General features: G+C 36.8%; 1 long non-coding RNA gene across 9 annotated transcripts in view; it reads right to left on the minus strand.

Moving 5' to 3' along the window:
- The window catches only part of LOC129051508 (uncharacterized), an 85,902-nt gene that overhangs the window by 12,946 nt on the left and 50,362 nt on the right, over positions 1-22,594 (minus strand). For 5 of the 9 annotated variants that reach the window (XR_008515847.2, XR_008515842.2, XR_008515841.2 and 2 more), the window contains one exon: positions 21,829-21,921. The exons of 2 other annotated variants lie outside the window; for them this stretch is intronic. This is a non-coding gene — a long non-coding RNA (uncharacterized LOC129051508). Of the gene's footprint in view, positions 1-8,992; positions 9,450-21,828; positions 21,922-22,594 lie in introns of all 9 variants that reach the window. 2 more of the 9 variants (XR_008515840.2, XR_008515845.2) reach the window with 1 other exon arrangement.

Consider the following 22,594-nt stretch of genomic DNA (forward strand, 5'->3'; position numbering starts at 1 on the left):
TTACCTATCACCTATTAGGAAACAAATACATTAGGTTAACATGTTTTTGATTACCATCTTGGAGCTAGGCTAGGCTCTGAGATGATGGGACAGAGAAGTTGTGAAAGGAGAGATGGAGAAGCAGAGGTGCAATGTGAGAAGCACAGGGCTCCAAAACACTGCAGGAATTTCAGTCTATGCTTTGGAGAGTCCTCTGGTCAATGCAACTTCAGGGGCAACTGTAGAAGAGATGTGCGTGGGGGCCCTGATGCCCAATTTCACTTCCAGAAGGGGTTTGCCCTTGCATTTAACAACCCACAAATGAAAACCAATGTTTAGTTTAAAGGGCGAAGCTGTTCACAGTATCCCAGCTCCTGGTAGGCTGGACACGGGGGACAGAGTGTAGGAAATAAAGAGACTCAAATTCAAGTTTTGGATTTGCTACCCCAATGTTTGAGTGAGTACTTTGCTTTAACCCTGGAGACTTCAGTTTTCCCAGCTACACCATAAGATATGAAAGTAAATGATCTGTCAGGACCCTTCTGCTTTAGTATTGAATATTTACGTTTTTTCTCAAGGAGAACAGGCCTTGGGATAGGACTGGAGAAGTGATAAAACATTTTTTCACTATTAATATACAATCCACATCCTTTATTCGTAGACTATTTCACAGATTCTCATGTTCTTTGCTATGGGTTGAATTATATCTTCCTCAAATCCATATGTTGAAGTCATAACATGCAGTATCTCAGAATCTGATCTTATTCGAAATAGGTCATTGCAGGTGCAATTAGTTAAGATGAGGTAAAAGAAAGACATAAAATGTATTCAAATAGGAGAGAAAGAAGGGAAATTGCTACTGTTTGCTGATGACATGATCTTATATATAGAAAATTCTACAGACTATAACGAAAAAATCTGTTAGAACTAATAAATGAATACAGTAGAGTTGCAGTATACAAATTCAACACGTAAAATCAGTAGACTTTCTATACACTGACAACAAATTATCTAAAAAAGAAATCAAGAGAGCAATCTCATTTATAATAGCTATGAAAAAATACTTAAGAATAAATTTAACCAGGGAGATGAAACTCTTGTACACTGAAAACTATAAAACATCAATAAAAGAAATTAAAGAAGACACAAATAAATGGAAAGATATCCTGTGTTCATGGATTAGAATAATTAATATTGTTAAAATGTCCATACTACCCAAAATGATATATAGATTCAATGTAGTCCTTATCAAAATTTCAACATTATTTTTCATAGAAATAGAAAATAATCCTAAAATTTATATTGAACCAAAAACCTTTGGGTAACAAAGGCAAGGCAATTATGAAGGAAAAGAACAAAGGTGGAAGTACCACCTACCTTATTTCAAACTAAATTACATGGCTGTAGTAATTAAAATAGCATGGTATTACCATCTGCCCCCCACCTCCCCACCCCCAACACACAATAAAAAGATACATTGACCAAGGGAACAGAAGAGAGAGCCGAGAAATGAACTCATACATTTACAATCAACTGATTTTTGACCATAGAAAAACTGGATATCCACATGCAGAAGAATGAAATTAGATCCTTATCTTACAGCATATACAAAAATCACCTCAAAATGGATTAAAGACTTAATTGTAAGACCAGAAATTCTAAAACTACTAGATGAAAACATAGGGGAAAAACTATATGACATTACTGTGGATAGTACATTTTAGATTTGACCCCAAATGTACAAGCAACAAAAGCAAAAATAGACAAATGGGATTACAACAAATTGAATGTTTTCTTTGCTGTGCAGAAGCTTTTAACAGTGTGCAGCAACAATCTATGGATTAGGAGAAAATATTTGTAAGCCATACATCTGATAAGGGGTTAATATCCAAAATATAAAAGGAGCTCATACACCTGAACAGCAAGAAAGCAAAAACCCAGCTGAAAAATGATCGAGGGACTTGAATATACATTTCTCAAAAGAAAATACAATAATGGCCAACAGATATATACAAAAGGTTCAACATCGCTAATCATTAGGAAAACACAAATGAAACCACAATAAGATATAATCTCAAATCTGTTGGAAAAATTTTTTTTCAAAAGATGAAAATAACTGGTTGGTGAGGATGTGGAGAAAGGGGAATCCTCATACACTGTTGGTGGGAATGTAAATTAGTACAACCATTATGGAGAACAGTTTGGAGGTTCCTCAAAAACTAAAAATAGAATTACCATATGATCCAACAGTTTCACTTCTGGGAATTTACTCAAAAGACCTGAAATCACTTTGTCAAAGAGATGTCTGCTTCCTCATGTTCACTGCAGCTCTAATTATAATAGCCAAGTTATGGAATCAACTTAAGTGTCCATCAACAGATGAATCCATAAATAAAATGTGGTATATATGCACAATGGAATACTATTCAGCCTTCAATAAAATAAGGAAATTCTGTCATTGTGATAACATGGATGGGACTGGAGAACATTATCCTAAGTGAAGTCAGGCACAGAAAGACAGACACCACGTATTCTCATTTATATGTGGAATGTAAACAATTGAACTCATCGAAGCAGAGAGTAGAGCGGTGGTTAAAGACGCTGGACATGGCAGGGTTGGGGAATGGGCAGGGGACTGTCAAAGGGTACAAAATCTCAGACAGGAAGAATATGTTTTTCTTCTTTTTTCTAATTCCATTACACAGCATGGTGAATACAGTTAATAACAGAGTATTGTACATTTCAAAATTTCAAACGTTCTCACCACAAAAATGTTAAGTATTTTAGGTAATGGATATATTAGCTTGGTTTAATTATTTCACATTATATTTATGAATTATAATATCACTTTGTACTCTGTAAATTTATATGATCATAAATTGTCAATTTATAATTTTAAAATGAGGTTATACTGGAGTAGGATGAGCCTCATCTAACATGACTGGTGTCTTCATGAAAAGGGGAAATTTGCACACAGAAAGAAACATGCTCACTGGGAGAATGCCATGTGGTGACGGGAGTGATGCTGCCATAAGCCAAGGTCCTACTGAAATCTGGGATAGAAGCCTGGGACAGATCCTGCCCTAGATCCTTTAGAAGAAGCATGGCCCTGTCCATACCTTGATCTTGGACTTCTAACCCCCAGAATTGTGGTGCTTTGCTGTGGCAGCCCTAGCAAACTAACACGTTCCTCCACCTTGCTTTTATGTATGCCACTTTCTTAGCAAATTCTAACCAACACTTGTCACTCAATTCTTCTAGAAATTCAGGTCTTCATTTTTCCCTTCAGGCCAAACAATGTTTTTGCCACATCAAGAGGCCTTTTCCATAAATTTGGATGGCCACTTGTCATTTGATTTTAGTAAGCAGGGCATAGGGTTAGGCCATTAAATTCTCTATTCAATCATGAAAATTAAATTTAAGTCTGTCTACATATATACTGTTTTCCATTACCTAAGATGCAAAATTTGTTTAAAAAATGATGGCAGTGATGGCAGGTGATACCAACAGTGATGGTAGTAATACAAAAGACATCCTGGAATAAACATAAGACATTACAACATTTCCAGTATAAACCTTTTTTTCTCCTAAAGATTGCTAAGCATTTTCTGTTAGGCCCTATGCCAGTTCCCTTTACAGAATATTGAACTGTATCTACTGAGATTTAATGCACCTGTCCATTAGATTTGATGTTTCACCAACCACCTTACTCTCCAAGGAAGTGTTACTTTTAGAAATTAAGGCAGAAATCTCAGATACAGCATATGTCAGCCACTTAGAGGAAAAAATGCTCCCATAAAAGTATAAAGCAGAAGAGTATAAGAAGAGCATGATTTAATTTAAAATTGTGGCTTTATAATTTATAGATTAATTTAAAACTACCCTCCCTCAGGTACTCAAAGTCCCTTAGAAAGGGAATCTCTCCCTATTACACAAAATGGGCACACACAAATTCAGGGCTTAAAACATTGCATTAAATGATAGTAACAAATCTGAAAATAAACTATCCTAGATCACTGCTTCTCAAACTTTCATATGCAAAAGAATCACTTGAATTATCATTAAAATGCAGTTTCCCAGATATTCTGGTATATTCTGATGCAGTAGAAGCTATGCATCTCCATTTTATTTTATTTTATTGTGAGATAGGGTCTCACTCTGTTGCCAAGGCTGGAATGCGGTGGTGCGATCTTAGATCACTGCAACCTCTGCCCACTGGGCTGAAGCCATTCTCCCATCTCAGCCTCTAGAGTAGCTGGGACAATAGACTCACACAACACACTCAGCTATTTTTTTGTATTTTTAGTAGAGACAGGGTCCTGCCTTGTTGTCCAGTCTGGTCTTGAACTCCTGAGCTCAAGCAATCTACCTGCCTTGGCCTCCCAAAGTGCTGGGATTACAAGCATGAGCCACCGCACCTGGCTTCACCTGCATTTTAAAGAGCATCCTGGTGGATTCTGAAACAGGAAACAATGATCTCTATGTCATGTAACATTTTTTTCCTAATAAAAAGTTATTCCTTAACTGTCACATTTTATAATAATCTTTTAAGTAAATATTCAAATCAGATTTTTAAAAAAAATCCATCAGAAAATATATTCTGACTTTTGGCTTAGAACCCACGGTCACTATAAAATGTAGTACCATTTCAGCCTTATGAGTCACAAAGATTTACAAATAGGATCAGAGCTCACCAAGGAAAAGACATAAATTCCCTAATATCCTTGCAATGGGAGGTAACTAGAGCCAAAGGGCGGGGACAGACATTTTGAGGATTGTTCTGGATAGAAAACCTTTTTCTCAGTTTGCTTGAGCATCTAGTGTTTGAACACACTTGTCTCTTAAATAAGGAGAACAGCTTCATTTTTTACACCCTCCACAGGCTCAGTGAAATATTACATTGCTCTATTTTTATGTTACTTTATAGCTACATAGTGCTATCTCATTCAATCCTACATTTAATTTTAATATGAAAATGTTATGTAAATTCAGTTCCAACATCTTCTTTTGGTGAATTACAACCTAAATATCTGGATTTACAAACTCTTCTGCATTCTGGGTATCACTGCTGATTTTCTAATAGATATTTATGCTTGGATGTCTCCCAGGCATCCCAAGCTTAACACAGAAATTATTGCCTCTTTGGGCTCCAGACCTGCTCCTTCTCCTATATTGCTTGCCCAGTGAACAACAAAGATATCCATGCTGTATTTAACTCCAGTTTTGACTTGAGAGTCAACATAAACTTGTGGTCCTCTGATTCACTTTCAGTTGGTCATCAGGTTCTGCTGGTTCTTCCTTCCAAATATCTCTTGAATCCCTTCCCCTCTACTGTATCCCTAATGCCACTACTCCAGTTCAGAGTCTCACTGCTTCTCACCTAGATCAGTGCTTCTCAAACTTCAGTATGTGTCAGAATCACACAAAGCTCTGTAAAAGCACAGATTTCTCTCACTCCAAGAGATTCTGATTCAGTAGGTCTAGGATGAGCCTTGTTCTATGCATTTCTAACCATCTCCCAGGTGATACTCATGTTGCTGGTCCATGGTGCACACTTTGATCAGAATCAGTGTCACCTGGTGCTCCTCAGCCCAGACGCCTGCTCAAATATTCTTACACAGCACACACCTCAGTCCCCTTGCTCTCAGTCAACAAAGCTGCTTGAAGAAGCCTCATCATGGCCCTGCCAATGATGCCTTTTGTGAGGATTCAGTCACCTCAGGAGGGTGCCAGCTCTGGTCTATCTAAGAACCCATGACATGCTGGGCCTCCCAGAGCAATGGGGAAGACAGGTTTCTTCCAACTGTTTCAGCTCTATCTGCACGCAGGATCTTATCAGTTCTCTTATAACAAAAATCCTACTCAGGCAAAATATCTGTTACAAAATACTGTGATGGAAAGAGGATGGGAAATGGAATCATTGTTAGAGAATGATTTTGCCCCTAGAACAGGGGTCCCAACCCTTGGCCATGGACCAGTACTTGTTAGGAAGCAGGCCTCACAGCAGGAGGTGAGTGGCAGGCGAGCCAGCAAAGCTTCATTGGTAGTTACAGCCACTCCCCTTCACTCGCATTACTGCCTGAGCTCCGCCTCCTCTCAGATCAGCTGTGGCATTAGATTATCATAGGAGCACAAACCCTGTTGTCAACTGCGCATGCGAGGGATCTAAGTGCGTGCCCCTTGTGAGAATCTAATACCTCCCCTCCCTTCCCTCTGGTCCGTGGAAAAGTTGTCTTCCACCGAACCGGTTCCTGGTGCTAAAAACGCTGGACACCGCTGCCCTAGAAAACTGCTCCTCAGGAGACCGTTGGTCCTTGTATGGTCCTACTGTTCCTACTTAAAAGTCCTGACCAAATAAATGCCCAGCAGAAGCGGGACACAAAGCAGGAAAAATCTAATGGTTTCCATTAATTATTCTTTGTGGAAAAAAATGCTTCTATAGGGACTGTAGCAGGAAATCATAAATAAATCATTATGATAATAAAGTAAGACTAGAGAATGCAGTGTCTAAATTCATGCTTCTTTGTAGGAAGATGGAATGATGCAGGGCTTAAGAATATGGGCTTCAGAGTCACACAAACTTGAGTTCAAATCTCAAGTATATCACTTAGTCATTTAGATTCGGTTATTTAACTGCTCTTAGACTCAGTTATTTCATCTCTAAAATTGAGCTAAGATCACTTACTCTTAGGATTGTTGTTAGGATCAAGTACATCTGTGCAAATCTCCACATATACTATATATCTTTATATGTATGTACTATATACCTTCATATCTATCTCCATATGAATATCCCCCATATATCCATATATGTATTACACATAAACCATACACATACACAAACACACACACACACATATATATTATATATATATGTGTACAGACACATATATACATATATGTTAGTAGTATACTGCCTGGCATGTAGTAAATGTTCCGTAAATGTTCCATTAATGGTAGAGGTAGTAGTAGTGTATGATTATTAATAAGGAATGAGATAGAATGACCAACTTAAACCTCTAAAACTTGAGAAATAACTTTCCTTACTGATACTTCATCTTGTTTGTTCTTGTTATATTTCCCTAAGCATACCAGTAAGTCATTTATTTATTATGTACTGTGTGCCAGCCATTATGAATACAAAGCCACATGAGGCATAATCCAGGCTCCCTTTATTTCTAACTCTTTACTCTCACTCCTCTTAACTCCCCATCAAATTTTTTCTCCTTAATTCGAATGAGGTGAAACTGCTGGTGAGTAGCATTGGGACTCTCTTGGTTTGGACATTGGAAAATGTCAGCTTCTCTTGCTGATACTTCTTTACGTGGTTCTGCCATCTTGCAGTGTAGCTTTTGCTCAATCAAGCCTGGTGCAGCCTTATCATGTCTTTGCAATCAAGTAATTTCTGCGAAAGGTATATCATCTTTCCTTGAGTGATTTCCTTACCCTATCGCTGCCTTTTTAATCAATTCTTCCTCTTGAATTTTGAAGAGACTCTCTGCTCTGCCATATCTGTCTCATGGTGATATTGCTGTCGATTTGGGTCCACAATGTTTGGAACTTCCTTGTCCTTGTCCTTGTCCTCAGATTGTTAACTTATTATATTCTGCCTCTGACATGGCTGTTCTGTGGCTTTCATCTGAAGGCTCACTTCCTTCTGGAAATGGTACTGATAGTCTTAGTCAAACCATTCTCATCAGTGCTTGGGTCTTGGTTCTTTGAGATGCTCTCATTTAGGAATAGATTCTACCCATTTAAATGCTGTTCTTGCTGCCCAGTGTAATCTTTATTGCGCTTTCACTTGGGCTTATGGCAATGCTGTTTTCTTCTCCAAAATGATTGTCTTCTCTTCTAGGCATTTTAATATTTTTATTTTTTTTCTTTGCAACTTCTATTTTAAGTTCAGGGGTACATGTGCAGGATGTCAGGTTTGTTACGTAAGTAAACGTGTGCCATGGTGGTTTGCTGCACAGATCATCCAGTCACTTAGGTATTAAGCCCAGCATCCATTAGCTATTCTTCCTGATGCTCTCCCTCCCCATCTCCCACCTTCTGCTAGGCCCCAGTGTGTGTTATTTTCTATCATGTGTCCATGTGCTCTCATCATTCAGCTCCCACTTACAGAGAGAACACGCAGTGTTTGGTTTTCTGTTCCTGTGTTAGTTTGCTGAGGGTAATGGCTTCCAGCTCCAAGTAGCAGTTGAAATTAAAGATATTTTTACTAACAAACAACCTGGGCTTTTAACATTCCACCAAAAAAACTTGACGCCTAATATTATGATAAGCTGAAATTAAAACAGTGATATTGTAAAAGAGTCAGGCAGGAGAGAGCACTGTGGAGTTTCATACCTTCAATCTTTGGTAGGGTAAAAACAATACAGTCTTGACACTCAAATAGGCTATTCTATTTCTCTCATATTTGATATAGTCCCAATATCCAATAGAAGGCACCTTCATCTAGTGAGATTAAGCTTCAAATGGCTTTGTGTTCAAATCCTACTCTTATTTCTGTGACAACTTAGAATTTCCTCCATATCTCCTAACACAAGTGAACATTTTTTAAATTTTTAATTTAAATTTTAAGTTACAGGGTACATGTGCAGGATGTGCAGGTTTGTCACATAGGTAACATGAAATCTTTAAGGAAAAAAACTGATCATATTTATTTTTATACTTACAGTATTTGACATAGAATTCCTGTTCAGTAAATATCAACTGAAGCATGAGAGAAACGCTACCTAAATGACATGGTTATTAAAGTACTTAACAATAATATGAAAAACATATGTAGAACTACAAAATGTAACATACTGGAGATTAACTTCTGCCATAACAGTATGAGGAGCTCCACTGACCTGTTACCCAGTAAAAGTGGTGAAAATTATAAAGCAAAAAAACAACATATTTAAATCCTCTGGAAATGATTCTAAGGACAAACAGTGAAGAAGCATCTATTCAAGAAAATTCAGTAAGAAATTTGAAAGTCTGTGGTATGTGAACCAAGACTACTTACTCCACTCTTCCCCCATAAAGCAGAGACTCCACTCCAGACTGCTGTAGCCAAGACCACAGGGCTTCCTTGCCCCACCAGCTTCTAGTCAGAGAGGCCTTTATTTCCAGGAGGAGGAGGACTTCAGTGTTTCTCATCTTGCCCCAGCTATCTGTTACTGCAGCTATGTTCCAGATCAGTGGAAATGAGTAGCAAGAGCTCTTTTCTTCTGCCCAGCCCCACCACTTGTGGAATGGAGGCTGTACCTGGGGCATGATGTGCTAAGAACACTGGGGTCCTGATTGCCTTTCCCTGGCTTGTGAAGTGGTGGTCCCACACAGGAGCTACAAACTCATATGACCTCAGGCTGCTCCACTCCTCTGCACAAAATGTAAAGTTCCTAGAGTGAGAATATCACTAGGAGAGAAGCTTGCCACTATCCTCACACCCAGCTTCAAAACCTTGGCTCAGATAATTTTACCTGGAAAGGAAAACAAGCATTAAAATAGATATCTCTTAATCTTTTCTCCCAAAACCTGGACTTAATTTGCAATAGAATGTGGAGAAGTTTAAACTTAACAGTGCTCTCAAGAACAGTGGATGTTATGGGAAAAGGTAATTGAGAGGAAATTCATGGATTTAATGAAAATACAGCCTAGACTGTAGACAATTAGTTTGCAGGAGAGAAGCAGGAATAAGCCCGCTAGAAAGAGCCTTCCTGAGGGCAGAAGAAATATCAAATACTGACTTCAAAAACTATTTATTTAGGGAGGGTGGTGGGAGGGGGGTAAAGAATGAAAAACTACCTGTTGGTTACAATGTACACTACTTGGGTGATGGGTGCACTAAAATCCCTAACTTCACCACTACACAATTTATCCATGTAACTAAAAACTACTTGTACCCCTAAAACCACTGAAATAAAAAATGAAAATAAAAAAGAAACTATTTCCTTAAAGGAGTCACAATTTGATGAGATCCATTCATAGAGCTAGTTTGTAGAGTTTGGTTCACAGACCTAAAGGAAAGCACAATTAAAGAAGTAAAGGATCTCTCATCAAAAAAGATTTCCCACTAATCACTTTCATCAGAATGGTGGGGCAGGGGGAGAAATCTGCCCCACCATTCCGATGAAAGTGATTAGTGGGAAATCTCTTTTTATTTTATTATTACTTTTTTTAGAGATATGGTCTCACTATGTTAGGAAGGCTGGTCTGGAACGCCTAATCTCAAATAATCCCCCCACTTCAGCCCCCCAAGTAGCTGGCATTACAGGTACTGATAAAAAAATATAGACACATAGATGTATGGAACAGAATAGAGGATCCAGAAATAAAGTCACAAATTTACAGCCATCTGATTTTTGACAAAGTTGACAAAAACATACAATGAGGAAAGGACACCGTTTTCAAAAATCGTGCTGGGAAAATTGGATTGCTATATGAAGAAAAAAACTGGATCCATATCTCGCACCATATTCAAAAATCAACTTAAGAAGGATTAAAGACTTAAATTTAAGACCTGAGCCTACAAAAATACTAGAAGAAAACCTAACAAAAACTCTTTTGGACATTGGTCTAGAAAAAGAATTCATGACTAAGACCTCAAAAGCACAGGCAACAAAAGTGAAAATAGACAAATGGGACTTAATTAAAGTAAAACACTTCTGCACAACAAAAGAAATAATCAATAGAGTGAAAAGACCACCTGCAGAATGGGAGAAAATATTTGCAAACTGTGCATCTGAAGGAGGACTAATATCCAGAATTTACAAGGAACTCAAACAACTCAACAACAATAAAACAAATAATACCATTAAAAAATGGGCAAAGGACGTGAATAGACATTTTCAAAAGAAGACATACAACTGACCAACAGGCATATGCAAAAGTTCTCAATGCCACTAATCAGAGAAATGCAAATTAACACCATAAGGAGATATCAACTTACATTAGTCAGAATGACTATTATTAAAAAGACAAAAAATAGCAGACATTGGTAGGGATGCAGAGAAAGGGGAACACTGTTGGTGGGAATGTAAATTAGTACAACCTCTATGGGAAACAGTATGAAGGTTTCTCAACGAACTAAAAATAGGACTACCATTCAATCCAGGAATCTCACTACTGAGTGTCTATGCAAAGGAAAATTTATTATATCGGAAACATACCTGCAGCCATATGTTAATCACAGCACTATTCACAGTAGCAAAGATAATCAACTTAATTGTCTATCAACAGATAAATAGTTAAAGAAAATGTGGTATATACAGGAAAAAAAAAAAAACAACCCCATCAAAAAGCAGGCAAAGGATATGAACAGTCACTTCTCAAAAGAAGACATTTATGGGGCTAACAAATATATGAAAAAAAGCTCATCATGACTGGTCATTAGATAAACGCAAATCAAAACCACAATGAGATACCATCTCATGCCAGTTAGAATGGCGATCATTAAAAAGTCAGGAAACAACAGATGCTGAAGAGGATGTGGAGAAATAGGAATGCTTTTTACACTGTTGGTGAGAGTGTAAATTAGTTCAACCATTGTGGAAGACAGTGTTGCTCTTCCTCAAGGATCTAGAACCAGAAATACCACTTGACCCAGCAATACCATTACTGGGTATATACCCAAAGGATTACAAATCATTCCACTATAAAGGCACATGCACACGTATGTTTATTGCAGCACTGTTCACAATACCAAAGACTTGAAACCAACCCAAATGCTCATCAATAATAGATGGGATAAAGAAAATGTGGCACCTATACACCATGGAATACTATGCAGCCATAAAAAAGGATGAGTTAATGTCCTTTGGAGGGACATGGATGAAGCTGGAAACCATCATTCTCAGCAAACTAACACAGGAACAGAAAACCAAACACCACATGTTCTTACTCATAAGTGGGACTTGAACAATGAGAACACATGGTCATAGGGAAGGGATATCACACACTGGGGCCTGTCTGGGGTGGGGGGCTAGGGGAGAGATAGCATTAGGAGAAATACCTAATGTAGATAATGGGTTGATGGGTGCAGCAAACCACCATGGCACGTGTATACCTGTGTAACAAACCTGCATGTTCTGCACATGTATCCCAGAACTTAAAGTATGCTAATAATAATACAAATAAATAAATAAATAAAATGGGAACCCTTGGAACAGAAATGATAGTATATTAACAATAATTATTTCTGGGTGATTGTTACATGTTTAACTGTTATTAATTTCTTGTTTCTCTGTAATTACTATATATACTTGTTTAAATCTATATATATTGTATGCATATCATTGCAAACATAAGAAAATAAATTCTCGTGACTATAAAAAAAAGAAAATGTGGTATATATACACAATGGAATACTATTCAGCCAGACAAAAGAGTACAATTGTGTCGTTCGCAGCAACTTGGGTGAAAGTGGAGGCCATTATCTTAAGTTAAAGAAATTAGTCACAGAAAGACAAATACCACATGCTCTTACTTATAAGTGGGAGCTAAATAATGTGTACATGTGGTTGGAGAGTGTGGAGTGATAAACAGTTGAGACTGGATGAGTGGTGGGGTGGGAGGGGGTGGATGATGAGAAATTATATAATGGACACAAATATATATTATTTGAGAGATGGATACCCTAAAAGCCCCGACTTCACTTGTATGTAGTCTATCCATTTAACAAAATTACACTTAGATCCCATAAATAAACCCCATAAATTTATACAAATTTTTAAAAAAGAAAGGAAAGCATGATGAAAACATTATATCGAATAGAGAATATCAATGAAAAGATAGAAATTATTTTTAAAAATGAAAATTTTGGAATTGAAAATTACAATAACTAAAAGAAAAATTAATTAAAAAGAAAAGAACAGAGAGTCAGAAAAATGTGAAATACCATTAAGCAGGTCAGTATCTGTGTAATGGTAATACTAGCAGAACAGAGAATGAGGAAAGAGCAGACAAACTTTTTTGAAAAAATAGTTTGAAAACTCCCCAAATCTATTAAAAATAATATACTACACATCTAGGAAGCTCAACAAACTTCAAGTAGGTTAAACATAAAGAGATTCACAAACAGACACAACATAGTAAAAATACTGAAAGTCAAAACAAGGAGAAAATCTTGAAAATGGTAGGAGGAAAACCGATCGTCACTTGTAAGACAGTTCCAATGAGATTAGCAGCTGACTTCTCATTAGAAACAATGAAGGCCACAAGAGAGTAGGATAACATATTCAAAGTGCTCAAAGGAAAAAACCATCAACTTGGCTGGGCACAGTGGCTCACACCTGTAATCCCAATACTTTGGGACACCAAAGTGGGTGAATTACCTGAGGTCAGGAGTTCAAGACCAGCCTGGCTAACATGGTGAAACCCCATCTCTACTAAAAAATACAAAAAATTAGCTGGGCGCAGTGGCATGTGCCTGTAATCCCAGCTCCATGGGAGGCTGAGGCAGGAGAATAGCTTGAACCTGGGAGACAGAAGTTGCAGTGAGCTGAGATTGTGCCACTGCACTCCAGCATGAATGACATTGTGAGACTTCGATGCAAAAAAAGAAAAAGGAAAGAAAGAAAACCATCAACCAAGAATCCTAGATCCATCCAGCAAAACCATCATTAAACAAGCAAAATACACAAAAGTTTTCAAAGAAACAAAAATCGAGAGAATTGATTGCTGGCAGATCCTCTTTACAAAAACGACTAGTGGAGTTTTTGAGCTTGAAAGCAAGTGATCCTCGACAGTAATTCAAACTCACATAACAAAACAAAGAGCAATGGTAAAGGTAATTATGTAATTATGAAAGACAATGTAAATGCATACTTTTCCTTCTTTATTCTCTTAAGTGATTTGAAAAGCAATTGTATAAGATAATGTGTATATAAAGTAATATTGGGCCTATAACACAAAAATAAAACATATGTATAATATAGTTGCTAATAACAGTACAAAGTAGGTTTGTAGGAACAAAGCTGTATTGGGCTAAGGAAATCACTCAGATGGCAAAATAATAATTATAACAAGGTACTGCTGTGTTTGTAACATAGTGGATGTAATATGTGAAATAATAAACCACACAAATAGGAAAAAGAAATAGAGCTATACATGACTAAGATTTCCATATATCCCTAGAATTAAGCCAGTAAAACTCTGAAGCAGATTCTGATAAGTTAAGATGTATATGGTAAACCCTACAGGAACCATTTTTAATAGCTTTAAAAAAAGTAAAAAAATTACTAAAGAAATTAAAATGTTTCTGAAGAAAATATTCACTTAAGCAGAAGAAATTATTAAAAGAGAAATAAAGGAACAAACATACATGAGACATTTAGAAAACAAACAGGAAAATGATGGCTACAAATCCAATTATATTAATAATAACATAAAATGTGAATGGATTAAATAATCAAATCAAAATATAGAGTTTTTCAGAGATACAATTGTCTAAGGAAATAATTACAATGGAATACAATTAGGAAATAATAGAGAAATTTTGGGATACACCCAAATATATGGATGTTAAACAACATATTTCTAAATAACCAATGGATCAAGGAAGATATCAAAAGAGAAATCAGAAAATATTTTGAGATGAATTAAAATGAAAACACGACATACCCAAACTTTTGGGATGCAGCTAAAACAATGCTTAGGGGAAATTTATAGTTTTAAATTTCTATATTATAGTGAGAAAGATCTCAAATTTTATAATCTAAACTTTTCCCTAAAACAGTGAAAAAAAGAAGAGCAAACTAAATATAAAGCAAGCAGAAAGGCAGAGCATTATAAAGATTAAGTTGAAAATTAATGATATAGATAATGGAAATACAGAGGAATTCAATGAAACCAAAAACTGGTTAAAAATATCAAAAAATCACAAAACTGTAGCTAGATTGACCAAAAAACAAGACTCAAGTTACTAAAATTAGAACTAAAAAAGAGATATTTCTTTTGACCTTATGGAAATACAAAGGTTCATAAATAAATACTATGAATATTTGTTGTATTAGTCCATTTCATGTTGCTATAAAGAAATATCTCAGGCTAATTTATTTTAAAAAAGAGGTTTATTTGGCTCACAGTTCTGCAGATTGTATAAGAAGCATGGCGTCAGCATCTGCTTCCAGTAAGGGCTTCAGAGAGCTCCAGTTATGATGGAAGTGGAAGGATACTCAACAGCATGTGACATGGCAAGACAGGAGGAAGGAGGGAGAAAGTGCTATGATCTTTTGAACAACCAGCTCTCACATGAATAGAAATGAGTTCTAATAAAGATTATTACAGAAGAGCACCAAGACATCCATGAGGGACCCACTTCCATGACACAAACACATCTCAGTAGGCCCCATCTCCAACATGGGGATCACCTTTCAACATGAGATTTGGAGAAGATAAATATCCAAATAATACTAGTTGTATGACAACAGATTACTTAAATGAAAGATACATTCCTAGAAAGACACAAATTGCTGTGACTGATTTCAGCAGAAATAGACAATCTGAATAGATTTTTAACAAATGAAGAGATTGAATTACTGACCCATAAACTACCCACAAAGGAAAGCCCAGGTCCAGAAGCCTTCATGGGTGAAGTTTGCAAAACATTTTAGGAACCCTTAATATCAACTTTTCATAAACTCTTCCAAAAAAGCCAGAAAAGGTTTAAATACTTCTTGTATTAATTTGTTCTCACACTGCTACGAAGAACTACCTGAGACTGGGTAATTTATGAAGAAAAGAGGTTTAGTTAACTCACAGTTCCACAGGCTTAACAGGAAACATGACCGGGAGGCCTCAGAAGTAGGAGAAGTGTGCATCTTCTTCACATGGAGGCAGGAGAAAGAGAGGGAGAAAGGGAAAGGAGAAAACTTCCATACACTTTTAAACTGCCAGATCTTGTGAGAACTCACTCACTATCATGAGAACAGCATGGGGGAAATCCATCCCCATGATCCAATCACCTCCCACCAGGTCCCTCTCACAACATTGGGAATTACAATTCAACATGAGATTTGGGTGGGAACACAGAGCCAAACCATACCATTACACCCCTGGCCACCCCCAAATTTCATGTTCTCATGTTTGAAAACATAATCATGCCTTCCCAATTGTCCCCCAAAGTCTTAATTCATTTCAGCATTAAATCAAAAGTCCAAGTCCAAAGTGTGATCTGAGACAAGGCAAGTTCCTTCTGCCTATGAGCCCATAGAATAAAAATCATGTCAGTTACTTCCAAGATACAATGAGGGTACAGGTATTGGATAAATGCTCCTGTTCCAAATGGGAGAAATTGGCCAAAACAAAGGGACTACAGGCCCCATGCAAGTCTGAAACCCTGCAAGACAGTCATTAAATCTTAAAACTCCAAAATAATTTCCTTTGACTCCATGTCTCACATCCAGGGCATGCTGATGCAACGAGTGGGTTCCCAAAGCCTTGGGCAGTTCTGCTCCTGCAGTGTACAGCCCCCTTGGCTGCTTTCACAGGCTAGCACTGAGTGTCTGCAGCTCAATGGAAGCTGTTGGTGGATCTACCATTCTAGGATCTGGAGTATGGTGGCTGTCTTCTCATAGCTCCACTAGGCAATGTCTCAGTGGGGATTTTGTGTGGGGGCTCCAACCCCACATTTCCCGTTTGCACTACCCTAGTAGAGGTCCTCCATGAGGGCTCCACTTTTGCAGCAAATTTCTGCCTGGACATTCAAGCATTTCCATGCATTTTCTGGAATCTGAAATCTAGGCAGAGGCCCCCAAATCTCAATTCTTACCTTCTGTATAGGCCCAACACCATGTGGAAGCTGCCATGGCTTGGCAGGGCTTTCACTCTCTGAATCTATGGCCTGAACTGTACCTTGGCAGCTTTTAGCCATGGCTGGAGCTGGAGCAACTGGGACACAAGGTGCCATGTCCTGAGGCTGCACAGTGCAGCTGGGCCCTGAGCTTGACCCATGAAACCATTTTTCCCTCCTAGGCCTCTGGACCTATGATGGGAGGGATTGCTGTGAAGACCTCTGAAATGTCCTAGGGATATTTTCCCCATTGTCTTGGCTATTAACATTCAGCTCTGCCTTACTTATGCAAATTTCTGCAGCCAGCTTGAAAAATGAGTTTTTATTTTCTACCACATGGTCAGGCTGCAAATTCTCCAACTTTTACACTCTGCTTCCCTTTTAAATATAAGGTCTCTTTGCTTATGCAAATGAGTGTAGGCTTTTAGGAGCAGCTGGGCCACATCTTGAATGCTTTGCTGCTTAGAAATTTCTTCTGCCAGATACCCTAAATCATCTCTCTTAAGTTCAAAGATCTACAGATCCCTAGAGCAGGGGCACAATGCCTTGTCTTTTTGCTAAAGTATAATAAGAGTGATCTTTGCTCTAGTTCCCAATAAGTTCCTCCCTTCCATCTGAGACCACCTCATCCTGGACTTCATTGTCCATATCACTCTCAGTATTTTCATTATAACCATCCAACAAGTCTCTATGAAGTTCCAAACTTTCCCACATCTTCCTATCTTCCTCTGAGTCCTCCAAACTGATCCATCCTCTGCCCATTACACAGTTCCGAAGTTGCTTCCACATTTATGGGTATCTTTATAGAAATACCCTACTTCTAGTATCAGTTTTCTGTATTAGTGCATTCTCACACTGCTATAAAGAACTACCCAAGAGTGGGTAATTTGTGAAGAAAAGAGGTTTAATTGACTCATAGTTCCTCAGGTCTAACAGGAGCATGACTAGGAGACCTCAGGAAACTTATAATTATGGCAGAAAGTGAAGGGGAAGCAAGTACCTTCTTCACATGGCAGCAGGAGAGAGAGAGAGAGAAAGAGTAAAGGGGGAAGTGCCACATACTTTTAAAACATCAGATCTCATGGGAACTCACTGATTGTCACAAGAACAGCATGAGGGAAATCTGCCCCATGATCCAATCACCTCCCACCAGGTCCCTCCTCCAACATTGGGAATTACAATTCAACATGAGATTTGGATGGGGACACAGAGTCAAACCACATCACTTCATAACTCATTTTATGAGGCCAGTATTATCCTGATATACAAACCAGATAAATACATCACTAAAAAAATAGACCAATATATGTTATAAATATGGATGCAAAAATACTCAACAAAACACAAACAAACTGACCACATGATTATAAAAAGAACCATGACTGTGACCAAATGGGATTTATCCCAGGAATGTAAGGTTGGTTCAAAATTCAAAAATCAATTAATGTAATACATTATCACAATATAATTTTTTAAAAACTCACTTTATCATCTCAAAAAAACACAGAAAATGCATTTCACAAAATCCAACATCCTTTAATAATAGGAACACTAAAAAAAGAAGAAAATATTATCAACTTGATAAAGTCCGTCTACAAAAAATTCACAGCTAGTGTCATACTGAACAGTGAAAGAATGGATGCTTTTCCTCCTGAAATCAGTAATAAGAAAAGAATGTTCATTCTCATTACTTCTATTTTACATTTTATTAGAGGTTTTAGCCAGTCAAATTAGGCAAGAAAAAGAAATAAAAGATCAATCCAATTGGAAAGGAAGAAGTAAAATTATCTCTATTCTCAGATAACATAATCGTATATATAAAAAATTGTAAGAAATCTGCTAAAAAGTGATTAGAGCCAATAAATGAGTTCAGCAAGGTTATAGATATAAGAACAATACACAAAAAAATCAACTGTAGTTCTGTAGACTTACAATGAGCAATCTGAAAATTAAATTAAAAAAGCAATTTTTTTCACAATAGCATCAAAAAGAATACATAGTAATAAATTTAACAGAAGAAGTGTAAAACCTATGGTGTGAAAACTACAAAATGTAATTTAAAGAAGTTAAAGGTCTAAATAGATGGAAAAATATTCCACTCTCATGGATCAGAAGACTTAACATTGTTAAGATGGCAATACTCCCTAAACTGATCTACAGATTCAACAAAATTTCTATTAGAATTTCAGCTGACTTCCCTGTAGAAACTGACAAGATGATTGTAACATTCATATGGAATTGCAACAGACCCATAATATCCAAAACAATTCTGAAAAAGGACAAAGTAGGAGGACTTTAACTTCCCAATTTAAAAACTCACCATAAAGCAATAGTAATCACGACAGTGGTTCTGGCACAAGGACAGACATATAAGTCAGTGAAATAAAATTGAGGGAATACCAATAAATAAACCCATACCTGTATGGCCAGTGAGACAGGGTGGAGTGGAGTGGCACAAACGCAGCTCACTGCAGCCTCAACTTCCTGGCTCAAGTGACCCTCCTGACTCAACCCTCCACATAGCTGGGACTACAGGCATGTACCACCCCTGCCTGGGTGTATTTTTGTAGAGATGGGGTTTCACCACGTTGCCCAGGCTGGTCTCAAACTCCTGAGCTCAAGTGATTCGTCCACCTCAGCCTCCCAAAGTTCTGGAATTACATGCATGATCCACTGCGCTCAGCTCCACCTGATTTTTTGACAAGGGTACCAAGAACATTCAATGAGTAAAGAATAGACTTCTCAATAAATGATGCTGGACAAATGGAGAGCCACAGGCAAAAGAATAGGATTAGCACTTTACCTCATACTGTATGCAAAAATCAACTCAAAATGGATCAGAGCCCTAAAGATAAGAGCTAAAACTAAAAAACGTATAGAAAAATTATAGGCATAAATCTTTATGACCTCAGATTTGGCAAAGGATTCTTAGCTATGACACCAAAAGCATGTGCAGTGAAAGAAAAAATAAATTGAATTTTATTAAAATTAAAAACTCTTGTGCTTCAGCAGACACCATCAAGAAAGTGAAATATTTACAGAGTGGAATAAAATATTTGTCATATATCTAATAAGGGACTTGTATCTAGAATATATAAAGAACTCTTACAAATCAATAAAAAGACAAATAACCCAATTTAAAAATGGGCAGAAGATCAGAACATGCATTTCTCCAAGAAAGATAATACAAATGACCAATAAGCATGTGAAAAGATACTTGACATTATTAGCCAGGACAGAAGTGCAAATTAAAACCACAACGAGATACTGTTTCACACACATCAGGATGCCTAGAATAAAAAAGACATAAAAAAGTTTGGTGAGAATGTGAAGAAATCAAAACATGCATTCACTGCTGGTAGGAATGTAAAATGGTGTAGCCATTTTGGAAAACAGTCTGGAATTCCTCAAACAATTAAACATAGAATTACCATATGATCCAGCATTTCCATCCTTGGGGATACACCCAAGAGAAATGAAAACATTTCCACATAAACACTTAGATATTATAGATAATGATGCTGTAAACATTAGTGTACCCGATCCCAAACGTTAATCCACAGACAAACGGGTAAACGAAATGTGGTATACTCAAACAATGGAATATTATTTGGCTATAAAAGAGAATCATACTGATACATTCTAAAATGTGGATGAACTTTGAAAACATATTAAGTGAAAGAGTCAGTCACAAAAGATCACATGTGATATAATTCTGTTCATATGAAAGTTCGAAATAGGAAAATCTATAGACATAGATTAGTTGTTGATTAGAGCTGAGGAAGTTGGGATGGAGGTAGAGGGGTGATAGCTAAAATGTATGGAGTTTCTTTCTGAGGTGATAAAAATGTTCTAAAATTAACTGTGATGGTGGTTGCATATATCTGCAAATATACCAAAAACAGTTGAATTGCACACTTTGAGTAAATTATATCTCAACAAAGCTGTTTATGAGAACCTGTCAGGTACTGTCCAAATGGAAGCTAATATCATTTCTTTTTTCTTGAGTTACATAACATTTAAAAGGATAGTTATGCAATGTCACTATAGCCCTCAGAAATCAATTTTTCTTAATGTTCAAGGAAATCATTAAAATTATAAAATATATCAAGACCATTAGGTGAGAGAGAATTTCTTCGTGTTACTGTTATAAGCAATCATCATCTTACACAGAATTTGTTATTTAAAATGGAAAGATATTTGGTTCTATTTTATTGAAAATCTATATTCTTAATATTAGCCTAATGGTTTCCTTTCTGAGCAGAAAGATAATTCAAGGGAAAGGTGTATTTGGCTTCTGGTTTGATAGTCCTCATAAATGTGTTCTAGTTTGTTACACTTTGCTCATGTCATCATCTTCTAAATGCAGCACATTATATAATATTTATTGTTTTTCAAATGTGAGATAAAATAATTTTGCAGAAATAACAGAGAACTTTTACATAGGATTGGAATTTTAATTTATAAATATAGAAAAAATATATTTCTTATCTGCAAGTTTAATGGTTTTTTTTCTAAAAAATTTTGGCTTTGTAACAAAATTTAAATAAGTATTTATCTGTTCAGAAAATAATATCCAAAGATGAAATGGGGGAAAAGTTAGCACAGAAATGGCCCGGTATGCACTTTCAAATAATTCTCTAATATTAGCATTTGTAAAGGAAGCTGGTGGCCATTCTCCTCTTTGTGCATGATCAATTGAAAATGAAAAAGATAAATGATGCTCCAAATTGGTCTTCTAGAAGGATGCCCAGGTGGCTCCATATATGGAAACTTTTATTCTCCAGGTGTGTCTTTATTCGCCAGGTAAGACCAGTCATTAGTTGTGGGACTTACAGTCTGAGGCAAGGGTAGGATATTCCATGAGATACATGTTATGATTAGTAATATTAAATGATGCTTATAGATAAGAAGTTTGAGAATGACTTTAAAATTATTCTGTTTTTATGTTGCTGCACCATGAACCAATGCTTAACAATGCTGAATAAAACAACATTCAAGTATCTTATGTCAGTCACTAACCTATGATAACATTACTCAAACATGGCCAGGAAGAGGACTTGACTTACATTTGGAAGCATATTTAAGTGATTAATATAACAACACAGCAAATAGTGGTCTCTGGAGTTGACCCAGTTGCATGCTGCTTTTCTATTCCTGGCCTGAAACACAAGATCCAAATGTTGCTGTTTTCCTTCACTGTGGCAAATGAGATTTTTCAGCCCTTATGATTGCTTAGTGACTTTTAACATATGTAGCTTAATCTAAAAGAAAATAATCAATGAGCTTTCCCAGTTCCTTAAAATCCCTAGGCCAAATAGTCTTGAATCAAAGCAGCTCAGGCTAAATCAGATGAAAAGATCATAGACAAACTATGTAGGCATCCGAGAATCTGGGAGGGTTTGAGTGATGGAGCATGGCCCAGGAGTTGGCCCTAATTGGACAATCAAAGAACATTTCCAAAGCACAGTCTATTGATTCGGAAGTTGAATGCTCTTTGATTATGTAATAACTGATTGATAATGGCAGCTTAGGTGTCTTTTTTTCTTCAAGCATTTTCTTCAAGTTGGAAAATATTCACTATCAGGTAACAGTTTCAAGGCTAATTGACAAACTATGGTCAATTAACAATCTTAGCAGAATTCTCTACTCATCAGTAATTTCACCTAATAATTCCAACGTGGAGTTGTAGGAAGCCATCAAGTCAACCTCAATAAAACCAAGTGGCTTGACCTTGGTCATACTGATGATTAATTAGAAGAGATTCTTGGTGCCACAATTCCTAGTGGAAGCTCTTACTACTCTATCACCAATATCTTTTCTATGGTTCTCAAA

This window comes from Pongo abelii, chromosome 17, assembly GCF_028885655.2.
Source record: "Pongo abelii isolate AG06213 chromosome 17, NHGRI_mPonAbe1-v2.0_pri, whole genome shotgun sequence".
Lineage (NCBI taxonomy): Eukaryota > Metazoa > Chordata > Mammalia > Primates > Hominidae > Pongo > Pongo abelii.